This window comes from Triturus cristatus, chromosome 4_2 (assembly GCF_964204655.1).
Source record: "Triturus cristatus chromosome 4_2, aTriCri1.1, whole genome shotgun sequence".
In the NCBI taxonomy this organism is placed as follows: domain Eukaryota; kingdom Metazoa; phylum Chordata; class Amphibia; order Caudata; family Salamandridae; genus Triturus; species Triturus cristatus.
The window spans coordinates 838,653,264-838,679,102 of record NC_140586.1 but is presented as its reverse complement, the minus strand read 5'-3'; positions in this window follow the sequence as shown (position 1 = coordinate 838,679,102).

Genomic DNA, 25,839 nt, shown 5'->3' with positions numbered 1-25,839 from the left:
GGCTAGTAAATCTGCCCCCCCTGAGTTTAGATTGCAGTGGTAACAAAGAGTTGCAAGAACATTGTGCTTCCCAGTAATCCCCTTCAACTTGCCTCTCCTCTCTTCCCTGTGCCACAGGGTCCAAACGGCCTGCGTTCTCAACTCACAGAGGGTCAGTTTTACTATGATTTTGTTCGGGTACATCACTTTTGTGGTGCAAGACCGACGCTAAATCATTTTTGCCATTTACTAAGCCACACAAAAACTTTTTGCGTGAATTTGCATGGTTTAGTAAGTACAAAGTAGTTTACAGCGCTGCCTTCCATTACCTTGTGTGGGGGAAGCATTACATGGGTGGAACATGGGCGTTCCTATGCATCCAACGATGTATTTTGACACAGACCCGGATTTACAAAGACTTTTAAACTTGGGTTTGCTCCAAAATGGTGCTCATACCCAACAGAGGCATAGAGGAAAATTTCTCCACGTATGCCCTCTTTCATTGTGTGCTGCATTCTGCAGTACACATGGAAAGAAGAATATGCCTTTAAGGATCCTACCTGTAGCACATAGTGCAAGCGTGCCTACATTGGTGCTAGGCAGCCCACAGTGCGCCAGTGCAACGAGTTAGCACAAAAAGGAACATATCATTGTAATTAAGGAGCATTTCTGCCGTGTACCTTTTATGGGATTCAGTGCAGCACGTTGCCTTGCTGTGTGAAAGAATAGTAAATCTGTCCCAGCATGCCTATTGATCCTCATTTAACATGCTAACTTTTAAGTCTTTTGCTAAACTGCTTCCATGAATCCATCACTTGCTTCCCCTGTAGCCTCATTTGCAGTTTACAATTTTTACATTTCTCAACTCTTTTTATGTCCCATGTTATCAGCCTCTAATAGTGTCAATGGACCAGTTGCCGGACTTGGATTTACAATTTGTCCACAGCTCTCCCCATCCCCCCATCAGGGCCTGCTTTAGTGCTAGTGGTGCTAGGATTGGCCATTTTGTTTTGCACCTGCCCCCAATGACCTCCTTGTCCACAGATTCCATGATCACCAACCTCCAACAGTGCCTCTCATCTCTACGTAGCTCCTCTCTCACATGCATTTCATTTGATTTATAGTGCTATAAATAGTGGTATATTTGGAGAGAGTTTGGTCAGGAGAAGCACAAACTAGAGTTTAAAACATACCACAGTGTTGGGTTTTAGAAACTGGGGGCCTCATTTATGAAAAGTGATGCATCGTTGCGAGAAAACAGCGATGAGTTACTTTTCATTGCGTCCTCCTTGCGACACCAATGATGCGTCATATTTACAATATGACTCATCATGTCGCAAGGAGTTTCAGATACGTCAGTATTTCTGACGTATCTGTAGACGCTAAAATGATGCGTTGCTGGAGTGTGTTACAAAAGTGACGCAACTCCAGCAATGGGTCATTACACATGGGCAAGTCCCATGTAAAATGGGCCTACGTCAGTCTTACGCCTGCTATGGGGCAGGCGTAAGATATTGACACATTTGCGTCCTAGAAGTGGCGCAGTGAAATCTTATAGATTTCACTGTGTCACTTCTACGACCCTTTCTTGTGCCGGAAGGCCCCCCCTGCATACATTATACCTGGCGCAGGTATTATGTGACGCAGGGGTTTACAAAATGACGCATCTAGGTGGATGCGTCACTTTGTAAATATGGTGCAACAAGGCTCACTTTTTACGCCAGTGCTGCGTCACAAAACGTGACGCACCAGCGGTGCAAAAGTGACGCAAGGGCTCATAAATAAGACCCTGGGAGTATTCACCCTGTCCAAGTAGGAACCACAATCCTAGTAAAGGCAAGTCAATTGCACACTTTAAATTACCCTGTGCTCACCCTCTGGTAGTTTGGTGCAGGCAGGCTTAACTTAAGAGGCAATGTGTTAAGTATTTGTGCAATACAACAACAGTAAAACAGTGAAACCACCACAAAAAGTCTCCATACCATTTTAGAAAAATAAAGTATGTTTTTATAAATAAAACAAGATCAAAATGACAAATATCCAATCAGTTGAAGTTGAGATAGGATTTTTTTTAAAAAAAATTTCAAAACCTTTATTGACAAGTTCAATGCAGACCGAATACAGTTTGCAACAGATCAAATCGATGTGCACACTAGATTTTTGAGCCGAATATTGTAAATGCAAAGACATTCTCGACATGCAAGAGACAGATTCCATGAGGCACTGCAATGACAACTAAAAAAACATGTTAATCCCCTCCCTGGAGGAGGCGGGGTCACAGCCGCAGTGATGGTTCCAGGTGCAGCGAGCAGAGGATGCAGAGGGATTGAGGGAGGCAGTTCCTGACCAGCACCGGCGGCCGCCGGGGAGCGTGGGAGAGGCAGCACGGCTTAAAGGGGTACGGGAATGAAGATATGCCACCAGGGGTCCCCATATGTCAATAGGGCGAGATCTCGCAGGGAGTAAGTCCCAGAATTCCGATAGCAGAGTCTGGCATCTCGAGGCGTCCTCAAGCCAATGAGCAAATTGGGGCGTCGGTCTGCGACCCCAGCACATGGCCACCCTATGCCTAGCCAAAACAAGCAGCATTGCAATCAGGCGGCGGGAAGCATCCAGGCAGAATTTCACAAATCCTAGCAGACAACGGTGGGTCGGGCTGCACCGGCGCGGAGGTGATCTCGGAGATAGCGGCACATACCGCTTGCCAAAAATCGGACACCTTGGGGCACAGCCATGCTAGATGAGCAAAGTCCGCAGCAGGGGCAGCTCATCGCATGCAACTATCGCTAGGTATGAGTCCTAGTTTGTGAAGCTGGGCAGCAGTGCGGTATAACCTATGTAAATACTTGAAATGAATAAGTCGAAGTCGGTAGTTGGGTGACAGTTTCTTCGTCTGATTGCAGCAGTAGAGCCAGTCAGGCTGGGCATTGTCCATGCCCAAGTCCACACCCCATGCCAAGCGCGCCCAAGTTGAGATAGGAATCTTAGAAGAGTAAATGTGAAAATAGCACTCAAAGAGTTAATTGGTTGCGCTGGACCAGAACACAGTCAAGAGTTCAAGCTGACTGCAGTGGAGCGCGGGCCACATACAGGTCCTACGTAGGGCCCGCTGAGCAAAAGTATAGCTTAATACTGGATGCAAACAACAATATGAGGGGTGCAGCCGAGTGATGCGTCGGAGTCAGTCTCACAGTTGAGGAGATGCATTGATTGTCTCCATGCAACGATGGCAATGCGCTGGTTCCAAAGGAGTGTTGGTTCCATAGCCGATGCACCGGGTTTCTCCATGCAAATGAAGGAATGTGTTGATCGTCCTTCAGCAGTGGAGGTGATGCGGCGGTTCTGATAACGATGGTCGGATCCAAGTGTGTTGCATTGGTTCTCTTTTCACAAAAGTGGCAATGCATTGATTCTGCTTTCCGCACCAGCGGATGCCTTGGTTCCATTGGAGCAAGCACCTGGGTTCACTTTCAATGAACCAGGCATAGGAGTAAGCTTAAAGACTTTGATGTCCTAGGGTCTTTGAAAAACGCAGGGCTAGTCAGCTTGCCCTTGGAGTCACTCTGGGAGAGATGATGAAGGCCCAGTCAGAGGGAGCAGCAGGCAGCAGAGAGTAAAGTCAGAGGGAGCAGCAGCATTCTTCCAGACCAGCAGTCAAGCAGCAGCAGTTCTTACGCAGTAGCCCTTCTTCTTGGCAAAGTGGTTTCAAGTCCAGAAGTGTACTGAGTTGGTAGGGTCAGAGGTCCAGTACTTATGCCCAGTTGTGCCTTTGATGTGGGAGGAGACTTCAAAGAAGGGTCTTTGAAGTGCACAGCGGTCCCTTCATTCTGACCTAGCTCCAGACTTACTACAGGAGGGTATGCAGCCCTTTGTGTGTGGACAGGGTTCAACCTATTCAGGTGTAGGTTTGAGGCTGTTCCCAGCTCTTTCCTCCCTATCTCCCTGGAAGATGCATAGTCACACCCAGCCCTCCTTTGTGTGGGTTTGTCTAGAGGGAATATGCAAAGTGAATTGTCGCCCAGCCAGTGTAGGAAACTGGCTCTATATATTCTACACCAAAATGAGGAATAGTGTGTATAGAGTCCAGGTGACCCCAGAGGTAGGCAGAGGTTAAAGTTAGATCAAACCTTACTCTCTCTTTGTGGTAGTGTGGTCGAGCAGTAAGGCAGTATCAGAGGACAGTGTTAAGCATTTGATGTACACACTCAGTCAGCAAATGAATTCACCCACTCAAGAACTGAACTCTAGGCCAATTGTTTTTGTATATAAAAAATATACTGTTGTTTTATTTTAGAACCAAGCAAGCCTGGCACAGGTAAGCATAAAATACTTTACAGTAATAAGTTGCTGATTGTAGAGCAGTTTGAAAATGCAATAGAAATTGTACTTTGTTTGGTTTACAGGGAATGCAGTAGGTTGCAACACTTAGCAAACACAGTACATTGAAATGAATAGGCTTTTTCAGTAAATTACAGGTAAGTTACTTTTTACGTTACTTTTCTAACTCAGTGCTGGATACCTGGATTCAGCACTGGGACCTTTCCTGCAAACAGGGAATTAAATACGTTTTGGTTATTTGTGCGATTTTTAAAGAATATGTTTAGATTTCAAAACTCCACACTTGGAAACTTTTTGGAAGAAAATTGTCAATGTTATCCTATGGAGGAAAAACAGGTTAACGGTTCACAGGTAAGTAATCGACTCTGGGAGTTAAGGTTCTGGGGTTAGACTCAGGGGTCCCCCAGGGTCAGTGATGTACTGTTGTTGCACCCCAAGCGGCACTAGGGCACCCGGGTAAAGAGTGTTGAGGCCCAATGCTATCCTATGGAAGATAGGGGGTCTCGGGTTGGTGGCTGCTGGCAAGCAGGCCACTGGGTTGTTGGAGCAAAGCTCCTGGACTTTAGCTCAGGGCAAATGGGGAAACAAATTAGCACCAAGGGTGCACCCTCAGCGGCACTAGGGCGGCCGGGTGCAGGGTGCAGAGTGCTCTTTCGACATCGGGTGCCCTGTTGTTTCCAATGGAGAACCTCCGGTTAAAAGAAACACTGCTGGCTCGGGGACGAGGATCTTCTGGGTGCGACCACCACTTTGAGGGGTAAGTTGGGATGTCTTGGGTTTGTTAGGCAATGTTGGTTTGGGCACACAAGGCAGTGGAGCGTCGGGTGCAGGGGTGCCTTGGGACGTCGGAAAGTCTTACCCGCTCTTGGCTGTAGTACAGGGGATCCTCTGGATTGAGGCTGCAGGCATCGGCTGGAGGCTTGGGGCAGGTCAGGAGTAGCTGGATCTCGGGTCAGGATTGCCGGGGTGACCTCCTCATGGTTTTTTTCCACTCGAGCTCGGGCCGGGTTCGATGGGTGCAGAGTGTGCTGGATTTGCTGTATCCGGCCGGAGCCAGAAGCTGCAGTTTGAACAAATCCGGTGTTCACGGGAGAAGCAGTCTTTGAAAGTGAAGGCAGGCAGGTCCTTCGGGGTTTTCAAGGTTGCTGCCTGCAGGACACACCGGGATTTCGCAGGAGCAGGTTTGAGGGGAGACAGGCCGGTGGGGCTGGGGCCAAGTCAGTGGACTTCGTCCTCTTGTTAGCTCTTTGGTCCTTCTTCTTATCTTCTTCTTGTTTCTTGTCTGGATCTGAGGAAGCAAGATTCAGGCTGCCCCCTAAATACTAGATTTAGGGGCGTTACAGGTAGGTAAACGGCAGGGACCAATGGGTCCCTTCCCTGGGGTGAGTACACCCCCTATTCTGACACTCTCCAATGGGAGGGGGGCAGGAGCCTGTCCCTGGTTGGTTGGGTCCCCCCATCCTCAAGATGGAGGGGACTCGGAGTTGTGCTTCACTTCACCTCCCCCACCTGAGGGGTGGAGTTGGCAGAAGTGGGCACACCTCTCTCCCTCACTTGTTTTTCCCGCCGGTTCTCCCCCCCAAAGTGGGGGATAGAACCAGTGGAGATCAGTTGCTGAAAGCAGTAAATGATCTGGGGAGGCTCACAAAGGCGGCTTGCCTTTGAAGCTTCCCCTTTGTGAACCCTGCACATCCTGGGGGAGGAGACTTGGCAGTTGGCACCTCGTCCCAGGATGTGCATTGTTTCAGGCCCCAGAGAGCAGCAGGCTCTCGACCCAGGGGTTCAGAAACATGTCGGGTTGATGGCAGCCTGAGCAGTCTGGACACTAGCGGTGGGTACGTTTTCAGGGGGCATATCTGAGATGCCCTCTGTGTGCATTTTTCATTAAATCCCACACTGGCATCAGTGTGTGTTTAATGTGCTGAGAAGTTTGGTACCAAACTTCCTAGTTTTTAGTGTAGCCCTTGTGGTGCTGTGGAGTTCGTAATGACAAACTCCCAGCACCATATACTGTTAATGGAAGCACTGCACTTACAATGCCCAAGAATGGACTTGGGCACTGTAGGGGTACAGGTCACATGCACCTATACCCTCACCACTGGCATAGTGCACCCAGATAGAGGGGTGGCTGATCTAGGCCAGGGCAGTGGGTTGTAGGCAAGGCACACAGGGATGTGTGCCATGTCGACTCTTCACTTTTTTCTGCACCAAAATGCACAGCCTGCAAAGGCAGTGTGAGTGTGTAAAGCTTCATGGCTTCTAAGGGGGGCACAATAAGTGCTGCAGCCCTTAGAGGTCTACCATGGTCACAGTGCCCTGGGTACCTGTGGTGCCATTTACCAGAGATGCCAATTGGGTTGGTTTTGCGGAAATAGCACAGACCCTGGGAATCTGATTGGCAGGGACCCAGGGCACACCAAGAAAATGTGCATCAGTAGTCTGGCAAAAAGTGGGGGTGTTGCAGGGATTCTGCTTTTGCACAGAACTATGCGCAGGAGACCAGGACCTCAGAGAATTGTGGTGTACCAGAAAACTCCCCTCAGAACCCAGAACCCCTTATCCGACTAGCTTAGTATCCCATTCGTTAACCTAGATCTAGCTAGGTGGTCCCAATGTATAGACAAACCAGAACAAGCGACTTAGATATTTCTCAGGAGTGGTGGGAATCCGAAATACCTGTTCGTACTTATTTGTTAGTCCACAACATAATAATACAGACACGGTAAAGTTTAAAGAGTTTATTTTATAAACCTCGCGTCCTAAGATGCAGTACTTTGGCTAACACTAGCAGACTAACAGTACAGATCAGAACCATAAGCATTGTTACAATACCATATATAATGAAAGGAGCAATCATACTAATAATGACAGTGGGAAGGTGCCACACTCCTTTCACTAAAATCTTAATACATTATTATTATTAGACTATTAGAAGGTCTCTTAGGCTAACAGGGGGGACCCCATACCGTATAGATCAGCTTAGTAGAATCACATCAAAGGATCAGCTACCGCATGCATCAGCTCTTCTGTTCGAATGAATGTAAAACCAAACTGTTCTGCAATATTAAAGACGCTTGTCCTTCAGATATTGGCAGCTGTATGCATGATACGTCTAACAAGTGTCTACGATCAATCTAAACACAACACTCTGTACCTTCTAGTGACCCAGACGCGTTCTTTGCATGATGTACAGACCAAGGATACATTTCACGGTTAAGAATGTGAAACAACAGTTTGTTATCCTGTAAGGCAAAGTCGAGTCAGCATTTCTAAAATGAATAACACATAACAACAGTGTTGTGTGCAGCGCAGCAGAAACGACAAGCTTGCTTGCTAATAATGATCTCGTTTATGCTAACTTAGTGTTGTAAATAGGGCGTGGCTTAATCCATCTCACACCCCCCCATGATCGGAGCACTAACCAATAGGGATACACTTATCAAGAACGCAGAGTTCAAGTGATTAAGAACGGAACCAAGGGCATGAACTATAAGTCCATATAAGGTAAGTGTAAAGTCCGAGAATAAAAAAATGTTCGTTTAAAAAAATGAAAAATGATGTGTTAAAAAAATAAGCAAAACCTTCGTAGAAAATTAACAATCCTGGATGTACCCTGGAGTGACGGTGTCAATCAGTCAATCCATGAAGGTATATGCACCGTAAGTTGCAACTGCTTCCAAGAGGAAATCATTGGAGCGTTCCGCAAAAGTATCTGCCATCCAATTTAGCAAGGGAAAGGAACACACATGTTCATCAAGTATCGGAGTATCCAGCACCATGATAGGACAACTGTCAGTCTCCTCAATATGACTCCTTTCAAGGAATTCAATAGCTGCCTCTCCGATATCTCAGTTTCCAAGGACTCCGTGTGCAGCACTCAAAGCCATAAACCCGACACCAGATCAAATTCATGAGCCACTAAGGGACACATTAGTTCATCAAAATCCGGGTCAGGTGACGCCAAGTTTGACAGGCACAAGTCCAGAGCCCATTGGAAGGGACAATCTAGGCAATGAAAGACAGGTTGCACACACGTAAAAAAGGGAAACCGGAAAGACAATCCATACTTGACGCTTAATACCGCCAGTGGTAAGGTGCCGTAGTAATCAAACATTCGGCAACGAAGATGGAGCAAGCGCAGCACGCTGTCTTGCAACTCCCGGTGTGCAGCCATATCGAAGTACGCAAATCAACAAGAGGATCCCAGCCACCAAAGCGAGGAGCAATGGGAACCCTCCGAAGACACTCGAAAAAATAGAATGTAAAAATGCGGGGATCACACCAAAAACAGTCTGGAAAGATGTCACGAGGCCCGAGCCCACAATTTAAAAAAAATGAACAAGGCCAGTCGTAGACGAAGCATTAAAGATAGTTTGAATCAAGGTTCCAAAATGGAGTGGGAGGTCGGTATTTAAAAGAGCTTGTACCTCAGTGCGTGTGTTCGGCACATTAAGAAGAAATGTTTCACGGGACGAAGTCAACGCAACCTCTTTTTTAGACAAAAGAGCCCTTATTCTGCTCATCCTATTGAACTCTGCGTTCAAGGTTGGAATCGCTGGCCAGATGGATATATCGAGTCGGCCTTGCGGGGGTGGGAAAAGGACGTTATTACAGCAAACTACTTTTTGTGAAACAGTCACTATGTAAGGAATACCCACTAGCATCCCACAGCAAGCTTCACTATTTAAAAGCAAATAACTACCGTTGGCAAGCAGCTTAAAAGAAGATGTTATAACTGGCATTGGAATTGCCTTTAGGACACAAGCTAAGTTAGGAGCGTGTATATTGCAAGTGCCATGTAATTGTATATGTCTACAAACCACAGAGTGATCAGGAGCGGAAGTGCATTCTTCACCTTTTAAGTAAACTTCCTTGCCATCCCTTACACACCTGTAAGTGAACGGAAGTGACCAAACTTCGTGCAGGAACGCATCACCAAGTTGTTCATATCTGCCTATGGCATAATGCTTCATGCACGAACTAAATTTGAACAAACTGAACGGTAAAGTGACTAATCCGTGAATTAACCACACGGCTGAATTTAACTCAGCTACAGAAAAAGGTAAAGGTTCTAATTTTTCAATGTGCAGCAATGCATAAGTTGCATGTTTCATGGACATGAACTGTCAAATTAACCGGAAGGAACAATGATGAAATATTCATGTAATCCCAAGGGACTTTCCCTGCCTTTAACGTTTGCAATGTCCATGCAAACTGCATAATTGAACGCAACTGATTTTGATCATGATAAAACACAGATACATCATCTTGCACAATGTCTACGACAGAAGAAACAATATTATCTAATGTATAAATTCTAGAAGACAACGTATTAATACTATTATCTATCACAGCCAATACCTTTTCCATATTGGCCTGGTCAATAGCACGTAATCTAGAAGCAGCTTCAATTTGCGACAATTTCCAGATTTCATTGTAAATAGCATAAGCCCATCGTTTAGATCTACCATTTACAGGACCCTTAATGAAATCATTCAAATCTATTTTTTCATTTAAACGTGACAAATGAAGCTTAACTGAAGTTAACATGGAATGTTGCAGCCATGACTGACATAACTTACCTACAGAGTAGGTAGTCACCGTGTGTGAAGCTGTGAAATGAGGGTCAACCCTAAGTTGTGTATACCCTGGAGCCAAATCTAAAAACCTACGTTGACAGGAATCCGAGCTTGTTTGCCATACCAACCAACCCTCAGGATTCAATGTTGAAATATTGAAGGTGCTATTGGAAACAAGTGACTGCAACATAGTAAGGGACAGATCTGAGTGATTCTCCCAACCAGGATAAGCACCCAGATCAGGGATCGAGGGGGAAATTAATTTTTTAGATATAGCCAATCCAAAACAGGTGGTCTGAAAAATAGACGAATTTAAAAATAAGATATGGTTTGGGATAAGACAGGCACAATGCAAAGCTTCTGTTCCTTGTACTTGCCACGGTTTAGTTCCCCAAACCGATTTAAGATCGATAGTAGCTTTCCATACGTCATAACCTTCAATAGCCAATTCATCCATAAAGGATTTGGAATATAATAATTTTGTGTGTGTCAGTCTAACCTTAGAAGTGGGTTCTACTGCCATCTTAAATTAAAAAGAATCAGGGTTAGACACACTAAAATCTGAAAAGTATGTGAATTTTTTCAATAAAGTGTCAGAGCTGCCAGGCATAGGGACAGGACAATGTTCCCATTGAGTAAAATTAACAAAATGTCTAAAAGTATTTGCTCTGTGTAAGAAATGTGTGCCATAATGTTGAAAACAAAACTGTTCATCATAGTTTGCAGTATTTAAATACAGATCTTCAGCATAAAATGCAGCATAATATTTTAAATCAGAAAACAGTGCTTCTATTGCTTGTACATCCCAATCATCTGAGCGGATGTTTTGTTTAACTACATCACCCATAGAAACACGAAAAACAGTTGGCACATTAATAACTTTGGTGAGACCATGAATTTGAAAGTTCACCGCATCCCAAGCAATCCCATCACGTACAGGCCAGGCGGTGATGTTCACAAACGTCTGGTCCCTTTTCATGATGTGTGATGAGGAATGAGGGGCCAAAGTTCCATCAATTAATTGAATTGTAGAACGCTCATTCAGGTAGTGTCCATTGATGAGTCTAAAAAACACTACCACAAAGCCAATTGTCATGAATAAAAAAATACAAATTAGCACCAACCAGATGTAAGTCCAAGGTGCAACCATAAAATGTCTGTTGAACCAGGCAAAAAATATAGAAATTTTGGAAGGGACAGTGGAAGTCAATGATTCAGTTTCAAAGGAAGAATGTGACTGGGTAAGTGTTGTTGTATTTAATAGGGGCAAAGCGACTTCTATAGGATAAGCATACTCCGGATCACCAGGCAAACCACCAGCAGAAGGAGGCACAGGCAGGTCTGAAACTGTATGCATCTCAATGGAAACTTCAGGCATGATGATAGAGGGTGGCAACACAACAGAGTTTCTCAGCATTGAAGGGCAGGAAACCAAAGGTGTCATACTATGGAGAATCGGCCACCCTGTGTAGCTTGACATTTTCAATTGAAATGTACCTGTTTTCCTTGCGACCAGGAAGTGGTGGTAAAACAACTATACGTGTACCCAATACTCCAAGCACCGGGACTGGTGCACGATAAGAGGGGCCAAACTCCTTCTTGTTCTCCACCTTCTCACGGACCAGGTCACCAACTCGAGGCAGCCAGCCGACCACCGGAATCAGGAGCGCTTCTTCAGATGTAGAGGGCACGTGTTCCTTTGCTAGAGTGTCTCTTGCTTCTTGTAGATTCTGTAATACAGCACAGTGGTCATCGAGGTCAAAAGGCGCAGCAGCCGCCGCCATGTCTAGACCATCAAGGTCCGGAACAAACATTCTCACTCCAAAGAGCATCATGTACGGGGTCCGCCCACCCAGAGACCTTCTAGGGAGATTATTAAGTGCTCGTTGGACGTCATACAAGTGGGCAAGCCAGTTCCGGCCTGTACCTAACACCTTGGCTGTCAACGATTGCTTTAGGTCACGGTTCATCCGTTCCACAACACTATTGCCCTCAGGCCGGTATGGAGACGAAAATTTGACTTGGACCCCCAAACTTCTCATTGCCTCTTTGTAAGCCTTAGAGGTGAACGCCGGGCCCTGATCAGAGTGAAGGGTACCACACGCAAAACTCCCTATAAAGACACGCAATGCTTTGGTGACAGTCCTGGCATCAGCACTCCTTTGTGGCCACACCCACAGAAAACGTGTGCACGAATCCACTGCAACCAAGATGTACTTGTACGCAGTATCAGAGGTAAAAGGACCGCAGTGATCTAAATAAACACCTGCTAGTGGTTGATTAGATATATGCAGCTGCATAGGAGGTGGACGCGCAACAGAAGAAGGTTTGATCTGCTGGCAAATGTCACAATTAAGTACATAAGCCCGCGCTTGTTTATACAAACCGTACCACCAGTAACGTTGCTGCAAAAGAGACACAGTTGCTGACACTCCAGCATGCGCAGACGCAACACCTTCGTGGGCAGCTGTTATCAAATTTGGTCTGCAGTCCGCGTTGAGAATCAATCTATCACCAACGTCGTTAATCCTCACTAATGGGACGTTATCAGGACTTAAGTGATAATGGTATCGAGAAGGGAAACCTCTAGGGTAGTTTGTCCCTGTCTCAGAAGCAGCTATAGCTGCTAAGATGTCTGCATCTATCTTAGTTTTTGATCTTGTAACTGCTGCTACTAAATATGTCGCCACTGCTGTTTTATGCCTCGTCAGCCAAACTGTTACCGACAGCATGGAGACCAACTCGTTGGTGACCAAGAGTGTGAATTACATCCACAAGTGGCAGACTCACTTTGAGTTCCGACACTCGAGCCCAAAGCGTTTTATGCTTCACTGCGCTACCTTTGGAATCACGAAAACCATTCATAATCCAAAAAAGCAAATTGTCGTTGTAAGATTGAACACAATAGTAAGAGTCACTCACTATAAGAGTAGTGACTCTGTGATCAGCAAACTCAAGTGCAAGCACCAGAGCACGAAGCTCCGCCAGTTGCGCGGTACAATCACCCAATGACTGCATATACACTGCATCAGATTTGAACTCTCCATTCACGAAAGTACCGACTACAATTGCGTAAGCCGCTGAATAAGCGTGCCTTGATCCAGTTGCGGGTTGCGCCGACCCGTCAGTGTATATGACACAATGGTATTCCTCGATGGGGCGCAATGACTGTGGAGCAGGATGAACGAATTCATACTCCAAACTCTCTTGAGTCTGCAACGCCGCGTCAAAGATGTATTCGACGTCAGGCGAAGCTAAGGAGGTTGCCCATTGTATCCACCTAGGATGCAAAGCCTTAGAATTTGGTACACTAGCTTTAGTGACTGCTTCGAGAGCAGGAAACGGTGTTACCACCAGCATGCGTTTACCCTGTGATAACGCTCGTTCTTTCAGGATCGCCATCTGAACTGCTGTCAAGACTTTTTCAACAGTGGAAAATCGCAGCTCAGCCGAAGTGTACAGATGAGATTTGTAAGCAATGGGGACTGTGTCACCCTCATTGAACGTTAAGTACGTGAAACCTTCCGCTCCTGGAACAATTCTAATGACCAGGTTGGTGTGGTTGTCACGAGTTTTTAGATATTTAGCTGTAAGAAGATCAGTTTGCAAAGTATACAATGCCAACGAGTGCTCTGGCAGCCAGCAAGATATGGTAAAAGTTGGTTGTATCAAAGCATAAAGTGTCTTGATACGCTGGGCATAATCAGGAATGTAGGATCGACCGAAATTCAGAAAACCCAGCAAGGATTGTAGTTTTTTCAGTGTCGTAGGGATACGAAGGTTTGCGCATTTCTCAAGGAACTGCGGTGCCAAGCCTCGACCTTCATTATTGAGTTCGTACCCCAAGAATAACACTGTAAATTCAGCAATGTGGGACTTCTTAAAGTTAAACTTGTAACCGAAGTCTGCAAACATAGTCACTATGTTATCCACACGAGCAAGGTGTGGAAGCAACTCGTCGTCTGTCAGATAGATGTCATCAACATACGAGTATGCTTCCGGGTCTACCATCTCCAAGAGAGAGACCACGCGAGCGGCAAAAACTCCAGGGCTGTTTTTATAGCCCATCGGGAGCCTCTTGAACAATTTTTGTTTGCCACCCGAGGTAAAAGCTGTCCACTCATAACTAAGAGGGGACAGGTTATGGCAATAAAAGCCATTTGATAAGTCGAGCGTAGTTTTGAAACGTTTTCTCACAAGACTATCTACGAGAGCCGAACTATGAGTATTTTGTACCGCACACGTCCGGCAATGCGAGTTTAAATGCCGGTAATCCAAAACTAGGCGGTACGACCCGTCAGGCTTCGTTACTGTGAATAAAGGATTTTATACATGGGTGACACACATGTCTCAATCACTCCTTGATATTCCAATTGTTCAAGGATAGACGCGACGTAAGTTCTAGCCTCGCGACACATGGGATATTGAGGTTGTGGCTGGGGATCGGATCGCAATGGAATCTTGTGATTGGGAGAACATTTGTCCCAGCCAACCTGATTACGATATAACGCAGGCGCAAGCACCTGCGCCCACTCCCCGGCTAACCAAGTAGACTCCTCCGAGGGCACTGCGTGCACAAAAGAAGGAAGTATAACTTCCTCTCCCCTAGGGGCGTCCAAAATGAAAGTCGGAGGCCAATCTTTCTCCGCCAAAAGAATATCATATGTGGTGGTAAGATTATCCCAAAAAACCACTTTAATTTTGCGTTGTATGTCACCCTCAATATTAAGGACTATTTCAAATAATCTTTCTGGGGGGGGCTACGCGAGTATCAGCAGTTTCAACTGTCACATAAATGTCAGTTGCTGTCGCCTCCAGAAATGGACGCAATGCTTCCCGCACTACTGTAACTTCCGCCGCGCTGTCTAGCAGCGTTAGTGCCCATGTCAGGTTCCGAAGCTGTGTCCTGACCATCTGAGGCATATCTCGCTGAGATAGCAGCAACTTTCTTTTTCTGAAACGGTGGACGAGGTCTGGCAGCGTCTTCCTGCTTGCCTTTACCGTCAGTCTGGCGGGGCTGGTCTCGACCTTGAGTGCCCCTTCTGTGGAAATATGGATTTTTCTGGTCAGTTATGTCCCCTATCTTGGACCCCAACGGTTCTATGTGCATGTTACAAGTACATGTATGTTCCCTCCAGTTCCAGTTATGAAGACGCAAATACATGTGCGTCCACCGTTAACATGTCCTCTGTTGATCCGCCATGAATGGGCCGGATATTCCATTCCTAAGTACGAAAGGCCACCGCCTTTATATGGTTCACTTATGCCATTTTACAGTCCAGGCAAGTAGGCCCTGATTCTGTCATCAAGTTTTTCTTGCTTTCTGTCTCTGAAGCTCCAGTCTGAGCCTGCATCTGTGACCATGAACTTTGTCTCATTCTCTGCGCGGCTCACGAAGCCTGACATCAGCTTGCTGCCTGCCAAGAACTGTATTTCACCTTCGGAAATTATCTGCTCCGCTCCCTGCCCAATGCATTCCTGTCTAGTAGTCTAAGTAAACATTCTTCCAGCTACCGAGCAAAAGGCCCGACTTCTCTGTCTTCATACAAGTAATTCATAGCCCTGTTACCATGGAAGATTCCGCCCTCGCATCTAGTATAGACACTTAGACGCTTGTACACGCACTAATAGTCAGTATAGAATAAGATTCCACTCGAAGAGACCTCTCTTTTGGATAACATAGTTCTTTAAACATAGGATGTTAGATATGATTTGGGATTAGGTTGACTTGACCCTCCAGACTTCTGTCGCCACATGTAGAGCTAAATGTCAAGTCCCCTTCACCCCCTAGTTGCACGTCAATCACACGTCATACTGCTGCGCGCGCATTTCTGCCAAGTATTTCTGCTGACATTGCGAAATTCTTTCATGTAACCACCCTCTTATGACATCACATCTGATGACGTTCTGTAAACACACCCAGTTACGCCTATCTTTGCCATATATGAATATATTATCTCCACTATCAATTGTTACGCCTCTTGTATTGACCTCACTGTAATGCGTATTCTATAAAAGTCATTTCTTGTCAATAATGTATGTACTTCACTTCCTGAACCTCCGTGGTGATGGAACCTGGAGCAACCGATTATAATCGACCACTGGAATAAAGCCCATTCCGAACCTCTAATACCACGGATTCTGCCTCTTATTTACTGAGCTATTTTATTATGTTTCTGTATCAAATTAAGTCCCGGTAATTAAATTATTTACCACATAAATGGCGCCCGAACAGGGACACTTTCTCATCTCATGCGCCGGCGGTGCGTTGCAGGCCCGGTCTCCTGCCACAGCTGGACGGACAACAACGCGTACCAGCAGGATTTCCTGTATCTCCCTCCGGTCAAGCGGGGGCGACTGAGGCTGCGATCAACACCCAGACGAGGCGGTGAGAAGTGCGAAGTATCCCGACCAGAGCCTAGCTGAGAGAGCAAGATCCGAGGTATACAGAGGCCCAGCAGTTTCCGAAGTCCCAAGTCGAGTCCAGTGTCCGAAGCGTTCGAGTCGAGTCCAGTCCGGTTCAAGTTCAGTCAAAATTCCGAGGCCTTCCGTTTCCGAGCTACCCGGTGAGTACCATTACTGGGGAGGCGTTCTGGCGTGCACATAAGTTGTGCCGGTCCAGACGGGTTTGGGTACACAAATCCGGTCTGCACTGTTTTAGCAGTGTATCTGTACTGTTTAGCAGTATATCTAGTATATCAAGTATATCAAGTATATAAATTCAGAATAATTCAGTTCAAGTCGAGTATCATGTTTAATGATTAAGTTTTCCTTAGATCGTCATCATCCTTGTTGCTCAGTTAAATGTTAAATGTTAAATGTTTTAATAACGTCCTGCATATTGTGGTATGAATGACTGTTCATTATTGTGATTACTGTATTAAGTTTGTTCAAGATCAAGTAGCAGATCAGTTCTCAATATGCCGCTCTTTTCGAAACTAAGACAGATCACAACTAGAAAAGGGGTACTCGAAGAAGCTGTTCCCATTCCTCCTAGGGACACTCCAGGGTACTTCATGTATCATAAACATGGCCTAGACGCCATATTATTTCTCGATTTATGGGTAGACTACACTAAGGAATTACCAGAAAGTCAGAGGTGGCCCGCAGCTGGGACCTGGGATGCAGAGTGCATTGTGAAAGTAGAGGAAGAATTATGGAAAAAGAAAGCTAGACAATCACAGAAAGACGCCATTGAATTATGGCGTAAAGAATCGTATAGACGTACAGAAAAAGCACGTAGACAGGAAGAGAAGAGTAAAGAGAATTCAAATGAAGTCCGAGAAAATCTATTAATTAAAGAAGGTACACGAGTGAAATCGGAACAAGTAGACAGACAAAGAAATGCCCTTATGAATGGTATGTATCCCCTTCTGGCTGAAGGATTACCTAAGGCTACTCCAGGGATACTAAAAGACTTGCCAACCCCATTATTTCCGATAAAGGTACATCCTAAGGGGCATCCTAGAACCGCAGAAGATGTTTTTCTTTCCTCATATTTAGATGACGCAGCTCCCAAGTATGCTAATCCCGCCCCACATAGATCGCCTGCCAGGGAGGTTCAACGCCAAGATCCAGTACCTGTAACCTTACAGCATCAAGTTCTGACACAAGTTCCGGCAAGCACATCTGTTTCTGCATCTGTCCCTACAGCTACTTCTATAGCTGTATCCACACCTATAGTTGCTGTATCACGTTCAACGAATCCTTTCACACCCGATACCCCAGATGGGGCTACCGGAGGTGCTACCAATATCTTTTCTACGCCACCTAGAATAAATAAACTTACTTTTCAAGAGTCAGCACATTCACGTACCCCCAAACTCATAAATGCCCGTACGCTTAAGGAACTTCTTATAGATTGTAGATATGACCCTGTGCCTGGAAAAGAGGACGAAATGACCCTAGCATCATTACGTATCAGACGAGCCGCAGTGTATTTAGGGAAATTACCAGGAATGACTGCACATCTAGACAATATATATCATTTTGTCCAAACCGGGCGAGATTCTGAATGTATTAACAGAGCTATGGAATACCAGAAAGTGGAAATACAGGGGGAACTGTTGCGTTTCCTCATAAATTGTGTGATCAGAAATCAAGACCGACCGGGGGTAGACCCGGAAGCAATGCAGATTCTTACCAGATGGAGCCAGAATATATCAGAAGGGAGACATGATAAGCAAAACTGTATAATAGCCATGTGCCGAAAGATCCGTAAAGAAATAGAACGCCTACACGAAGAAAGATTAGCGGTAGACCAGTTCGAACAAAGCGAGGAAGAAGCATCAGGACTGCCCACAGGACAGTCAGAAACTATAGCCTATGTAGGTAGAAGAAGATCTTGTAATAGTACTAGATGTCTTACTGATCCGACACGTCCGATGTGTCTAGAAAATAACAGGAAAATTCAAACACCAATAATAAATATAAGGTCTAACGAGCATTCATTCCAAGCAGCAGATAAATTACTCCAAGAACGAAGGGGTTATCATTTTCTCGATTCTATGGATGAACAAGAATTAGCCAGGTCAGCCGTTCATTGGGTTGACAGTCCCGGGAAGTATAGTGATGACACAGTAGCGCACACATTTTTGAATCTCACCCCAGATGAACAGCGTTTAGCTGGGATTTATATGATTCAACAACTTCTTATACTATATAAAAGCCAACATTCAGATCCTGGTCCCTTACCTGATATATTGACCGAATTACTCACGAATAGATGGAGAGGTTCAGGTACTAAGCTAATTAAAGAAATACTAGAATCTAGAAAACAGTACATTCTTTTTATATGCCCAGAACATGTCTCACTGCCCACCAAGGAAAGAACCATGTATTACATGGACAGACAGAATCCCTTACGAGAAGTGCACCCAATAAAGGGCGAGGACAATCAGTTTAAACGGGTATATGTGTATACGCCCATATCAAAAATAGAATTGTTAGAAATGAAGAAAGTGGTACCCAGTCATGACAAAGACCCAGCGGGTTTCCACCGAGAAATTAAAGATATGTTACTCATGGGAGAATATACCTATCCCGACATTATGACAATATTAAAGGTATTGATGCCTGCTGGCATTTATGAAAAACTCAAGGAAAAAGAGTGGGAGGTAGGAGACCAAAAGATAGATTGGACAGCACTAGAAACAGAAGAAAAGGCCCGAGGTCCAGGTTCAGGGCTTGGGGACAAAACTAAAGCACTGCCAGGTCTACTAGTACAGGTACTGCCACGTTTATTAACTACGAAAAAGGAAGACTGGGGTGCAATTTCAGCCTGTAAACAAAAGCAAGATGAAGACACTAGTGATTTCTATGCACGATTTGAAAAATGTTTTGGTATAAATAGTGGTATAAAAGCAAGTAGCGAATCATACCCACATCTGTTTGTGACAAAATTAGTTGAAAATTCCTTGCCCCAAGTGAAGAATAGAGTATTAAAATTCGAGAGTACATGGCAAGGTAACACTCCATCGCAAATGTTACAAATGTTACAGTATCATCACAATAGAATTAGAGAGGAACAAGATCATGAACAAAGACGCATGAAAGACACGAAAATGAAAATGCTAGTCTCCCAGACAGTTCCAGCTGAAGGACATAAAAAGGGTACGACACATTCTGGCGATTTAGCAGGACCTGTAAAAGGGACATGCAACTATTGTAAACAACTAGGTCATCATGTACACGATTGCCCGGTCCTGAAGCGTAATATCGCCACAGGTATTACAAAAGAAAGACCACGGCCACTTAGACAGGATCAGAATGAACAAGGAGCTTTGCAGCATGCACAGTCCATGCCAGCTCCACAACAGTCTATACAGTTTGTGCCAGCTGCACCAGCGCTGCCAGCTGCTGCCACACAAACCACGACACGACAACTGTACCAGACCGCACAGTATGACTATCCTGATTATCAACGATATGCATGAACCAGCCTAGAGAGGGAAGTTGACTTACCCCTTATCGAGATCCCTGTAGATCAAGAAGGACCTTATGTACATAGTGAATTATTAGGCCAAGACAGGAAATTTTTACTCGATACAGGGGCAAGTCGAACAACCATAAAACGTAGTGAAGTTCCAGGGGCACCCCTCTCAGGCTTGCAGAATATTTCCCTTGGTTTTTCAGGAAAACCTATTGTTAATGAAGTGTCACAACCTCTTCCACTTACGATAGGACCTTTGACCCGAACTACAGATTTATTGCTTACTAAATCATGTCCAGAAAACCTGTTAGGAATAAAAACACTGAAGGCTCTAGGAGCTATAATATGTTGTTCTCCGGAAGGAGTAAGATTGTTTTTACGTGATTTTAAAGGTCATTATGTGTCTAGAGACATGGATCCCCGATTGCAGACTTTACCTACGCATCTATGGGCACAAGGCCCTACTGATGTTGGTTGCATGAATATTACACCATATCGAGTTACACTAAAGGCAGGAGTGGTACTACCACGAATGCGACAATACAAGTTACCACCAGATGCTGTAGTGGCTTTACTACAAATCATTGACAAGCTTATTGCCCAAGGAGTGGTTGTAGAAACAGACTCCAATGTATGTAACTCACCGATAATTCCGATTCTCAAACGAACAGATCCGAAGGCCCCGCCAGTATATCGATTGATTATTGATCTGCGCGAATTAAACAAGTGCATTGTGCCACAATTCCCTGTGGTCCCCGATATCTCATCATTACTGACAGCTATTGATTCCGAAGCAACATTCTTTACTGTAATTGATCTCAAAAATGCCTTTTTCAGCGTCCCAATAGATCCGGAAAGCCAATATTTGTTCGGATTTAGTTTAAATGGACGTAGCTTTAAATTCTCACGCGCACCTCAAGGATTTACAGAAAGCCCCAGCATCTATAGCCAAGCACTGAAACGAGAACTTGACAGCATCCACATGCCAGTTAACACTGCTTTGCTTCAATATGTCGATGATCTGCTGATCACCGCCCGAAGCGAACCTGAATGTGAAAAAGCATCACTGACAGTTTTACAATTTCTAGCCGAAAAGGGGCACAAGGTGTCCCCTTCTAAGCTGCAATTCTGTGTCCAGCGAGTTATTTACCTTGGTCACTCGCTGTCCAAGGAGGGAAGGCAGCTTACACCCGACCGCATTCAGTTAATAGCTAACATGCCAATACCCAAGACGCAAAAGGAGGTGCGGGCTTTCATAGGCCTCACTTCATATTGTAGACAGTGGATCCCTCAGTATGCATTTCTAGCAAAACCACTCATTCAGTTGACAACACAGGAGGCAGCCACATCGACTGTTCTCCCTTGGACTCAGGAACACACACACGTTTTTGAAAGCTTAAAGAAAGCTTTATGTCAAGCACCTGTTTTAGCAACACCATGCTACAGAAAACAGTTTACACTCTTTATTACAGAACGAGAAGGTACTGCCTTGTCAGTACTCACACAGGAACAAGCAGGAGCACACAAACCATGTGCTTATTTTTCTAGTACATTAGATCCCGTAGCTCAGGCTCTGCCTGCGTGCCTAAAATCAGTGGCAGCGACAGCTTTAGCAATCAGACAAAGCAATGCCATAGTGTTAGGACATCCATTGACAGTACAAGTACCACACGCAGTAGAGGTTCTTGTGAATCGAACGCAAACACAACACTTGACTATAGCACGACTTACAGGGTATGAACTAACATTGTTTCAGCCACATATAGAAATCAGACGTTGTAACACATTGAATCCTGCCACACTTTTACCTGTAAATGGAACAGACCCATTAGCCCACGACTGTATTGATGTTATTACAATCACGACGAAACCCAGACAAGACTTGACAGATGTTCCATTGTCAGACCCAGACCTGACGTTGTATGTAGATGGTTCATGTATGAGAACAAGTACAGGAGAGTTAGTGGCCGCTTACGCAGTCACCACAGACACTGAAATTATTGAAACCAAGTGTATAAATACCTTGTCCGCTCAAGCAGCAGAGCTCGTCGCTCTGACACAAGCCTGTATTCAAGCCACAAATAAAAAAGTCAACATATACACTGATTCACGTTATGCATTCAGAGTCGTACATGACTTCGGCGTGCTGTGGCGAGAGAGAGGTTATCTAACTTCTCACGGTGCCCACATTCAGCACGGACCCCTCATTCATGCCTTATTAGATGCGATACATCTACCCACTGCAATATCAATTATGAAATGTAAAGCTCATACGAAAATTACTGATATCATTTCTCAAGGCAATGATCTAGCTGACAAAACAGCTAAACAGACCGCTCAAACTCAAAAATCCGACATGACAAAGACAATAGTTCCGACGCTGACACATTGTATGATGGTTAAAGATCCTACTCTTGCCGTAATTGATATACAGACACATGCTACACCAGAAGAAATAAAGAAATGGACGGAATTAGGAGGGATCCAAACGGATCAAGGATGGTTGATGAAGGAAAAGTCTGTGTGGTTCCTTCCTGATTCAATGGTCCAAGTCATTATTAACACTATCCATAGTCCAGCGCATCTAGGAGAGAAAGCAATGCTAGACAGCATTCAACATATTTGGTTCAACAAGCATTTACGAGCAGCAGCGAAACAAAAAGTTCGTACCTGCATGATCTGTTGCCAGTTCAACCCAGGAAAAAGCGTTCCCGTAGAACAGGGTGGATTTCAGCCTCCTGATCACCCTTTTGAAGTCCTCCAGATGGATTATATCCAGATGGAACGATGCAGAGGATTCAAATATGTTCTCGTAGTTGTGTGTGCTCTTTCCCGTTGGACGGAGGCATACCCGGTTTCAGATTACACTGCCCCGACTACTGCCAAACAGTTGGTTCGAGAATTCTTCCCACGATACGGTTTACCACGTGTTGTTCACTCAGATAACGGCCAGCCGTTCTCATCCGAATTAATGAAACACGTTTCACTTTTGCTAGGATATCAGTGGAAGTTTCATTGTGTCCGACACCCCGAGGCAGCAGGTCTCGTGGAACGACATAATCAAACTTTGAAAATCAGATTGTCCAAAATATGCAGGGAGAAAGGTGTCGACTGGGTAGTAGCATTACCAGTTGCACTCTTTTACATGAGAATGGTAGCACACTCTCGAACAGGGCTATCCCCGTATGAAGTGATCTTCGGCAGACCACCAAATATGTGGGGGACGCCTATACCACGCAAAATAACTGATATTGACTGTAACATGCTGACAGATTACTTGGCTTCCTTGATGTCTGCACTACAATCTTGTCGTTCACAGGTAGCTGCAGCTTTTCCTGACAACACTGAGGTGAAACCCCATGACGTGGTTCCGGGGGACCTGGTCCTCGTGAGGAACTTTGACCGCAAAACTCAGCTGGAACCTAGGTGGAGGTCACCTCAGCTGGTGTTGCTCACCACAAGAACAGCCGTGAAGATCGAAGGCAGAAAGGGATGGATTCATTCAAGTCATATCAAGAAATTTCATGGACTAAAATCAGACGTGAATACCTCACCTTGTGTGTCTTCACCCATTGACTCAAAACTTCCTTTTGTGGAAAAAAGTGACTCTGAACACTATAAACTAAAGCTTAGGCCCAATCAGTCGAGCAATTTGATTGTTTAAGTCCTCTCCAAGGTGAAGCGGTTGAATTGTCTCTGACATGTATCCCTTGGACCTGAATAGAGAATACACCCGAAAAATGTTGAAACGACAGGCGTACTGTAAATCACTGCGTAGTCATTGCATAGTGACGTTATTAATTTTGTTTTTCTCAAGTCTTTTAATAATTACTGCAAGTATATTGTTGCACATATATTATCCTATTTCTAGACATGTTTACAATGTTACTGCTGAACATTCTTTTAGTAAATTACCTCCGCTTGAGTTGTCATACAGATTTGCGCTGCGCAATAACACTTTTATTAGTATGTTACATCATTCCCATCAGGTTAGCAATGCTACAAATTGTTGGATATGTGGCCGACTCCCTCCCTATCAGAATTATAAAGGAATTCTACCTCTTTTTCCATACCCGTTCACACACAACGGCTCCTGTGGAGCATGGTTTAGTTTAATTAATTCCCAAGATTCGAACTCTGCAGTTTATCAAGACAATGGGGTATGGGGAAATCTGAACTTAGTTTTACTTAAGGTCTGCCACCCCAACAAGGAGGGACTTCCCAAAGGAACAGGAACTGATCTAGAAAATGAAGTATATGGATTAGGTAACTTTACGCTTAATCTCCTGATCTTGAATGTCGAATCCGAAGCTACTTCAATTTTGCCCGCTATGTCAATACTTCCAGTAAAAGGTGAATTATGTATAAGAAAGAATGGTTCCATACACATGGGCCATAGTAAATGCACCACTGTAGTAGAATTTAGTGATCAAGGCAAGTCTACATTTAGAGCTTCCCGCCATTCCTATTTCATATGTGGTCAGACGGCATATGTACGTTTGCCTCTAGATTGGGATGGTACTTGCTACATTGGATTCCTTTTGCCACCTGTTTTCCTAGCTCCTCCTGATTATCACAGAAATACTCATTTAGTATATAATAGAGTAAGGAGAGATCTCCCAATAGTCGACTACACTGAAACAGCATGGGAAAAATACACAGATTTCAATAAAGGTCTCTTTCCCTATATAGGTACCATTACTAATAGTAAGCTGATACGTAGATTAACTAGAACCCTTGAAGCAGTAGTGAACGAAACTATTTCCGCCTTAGGCAATTTAACAGAAGAGCAGTCTGCTATGCGGATTGTTGTGCTTCAAAATCGTCTTGTCCTTGACGTCATCCTGGCTGATAGGGGCGGAGCTTGTAGGGTCATCGGATCAAGCTGTTGCATATTCATACCAGAAAATTCGCCATCTGTATATAAGGCCATAACCCGCCTTCATAAGATTGTAAGCCAGATACACCAGAATCCAGGCACCTGGACTTGGTCCGGTTGGTTTTGGAGCGTGATATCAGCCTGGGGATGGAGAGTTCTATCCTTCCTAGGTATTGGCCTTCTCATACTATTCAGTTGCTGCTTATGCCTGCAATGTGGACCAGCGATTTGTGGTTTGTGTGCCACATCGTGCATTCCACATCAAGATTTTCATTCAAGATCCCGGAAGAAGAAAGAAGAACAAATGATGCTATATGAACAGATCAATGGATTAATGAAGATTGATATCTCTTGACGGGCAAGTAGGGGACAAGGAGGGAATGTGGAAATATGGATTTTTCTGGTCAGTTATGTCCCCTATCTTGGACCCCAACGGTTCTATGTGCATGTTACAAGTACATGTATGTTCCCTCCAGTTCCAGTTATGAAGACGCAAATACATGTGCGTCCACCGTTAACATGTCCTCTGTTGATCCGCCATGAATGGGCCGGATATTCCATTCCTAAGTACGAAAGGCCACCGCCTTTATATGGTTCACTTATGCCATTTTACAGTCCAGGCAAGTAGGCCCTGATTCTGTCATCAAGTTTTTCTTGCTTTCTGTCTCTGAAGCTCCAGTCTGAGCCTGCATCTGTGACCATGAACTTTGTCTCATTCTCTGCGCGGCTCACGAAGCCTGACATCAGCTTGCTGCCTGCCAAGAACTGTATTTCACCTTCGGAAATTATCTGCTCCGCTCCCTGCCCAATGCATTCCTGTCTAGTAGTCTAAGTAAACATTCTTCCAGCTACCGAGCAAAAGGCCCGACTTCTCTGTCTTCATACAAGTAATTCATAGCCCTGTTACCATGGAAGATTCCGCCCTCGCATCTAGTATAGACACTTAGACGCTTGTACACGCACTAATAGTCAGTATAGAATAAGATTCCACTCGAAGAGACCTCTCTTTTGGATAACATAGTTCTTTAAACATAGGATGTTAGATATGATTTGGGATTAGGTTGACTTGACCCTCCAGACTTCTGTCGCCACATGTAGAGCTAAATGTCAAGTCCCCTTCACCCCCTAGTTGC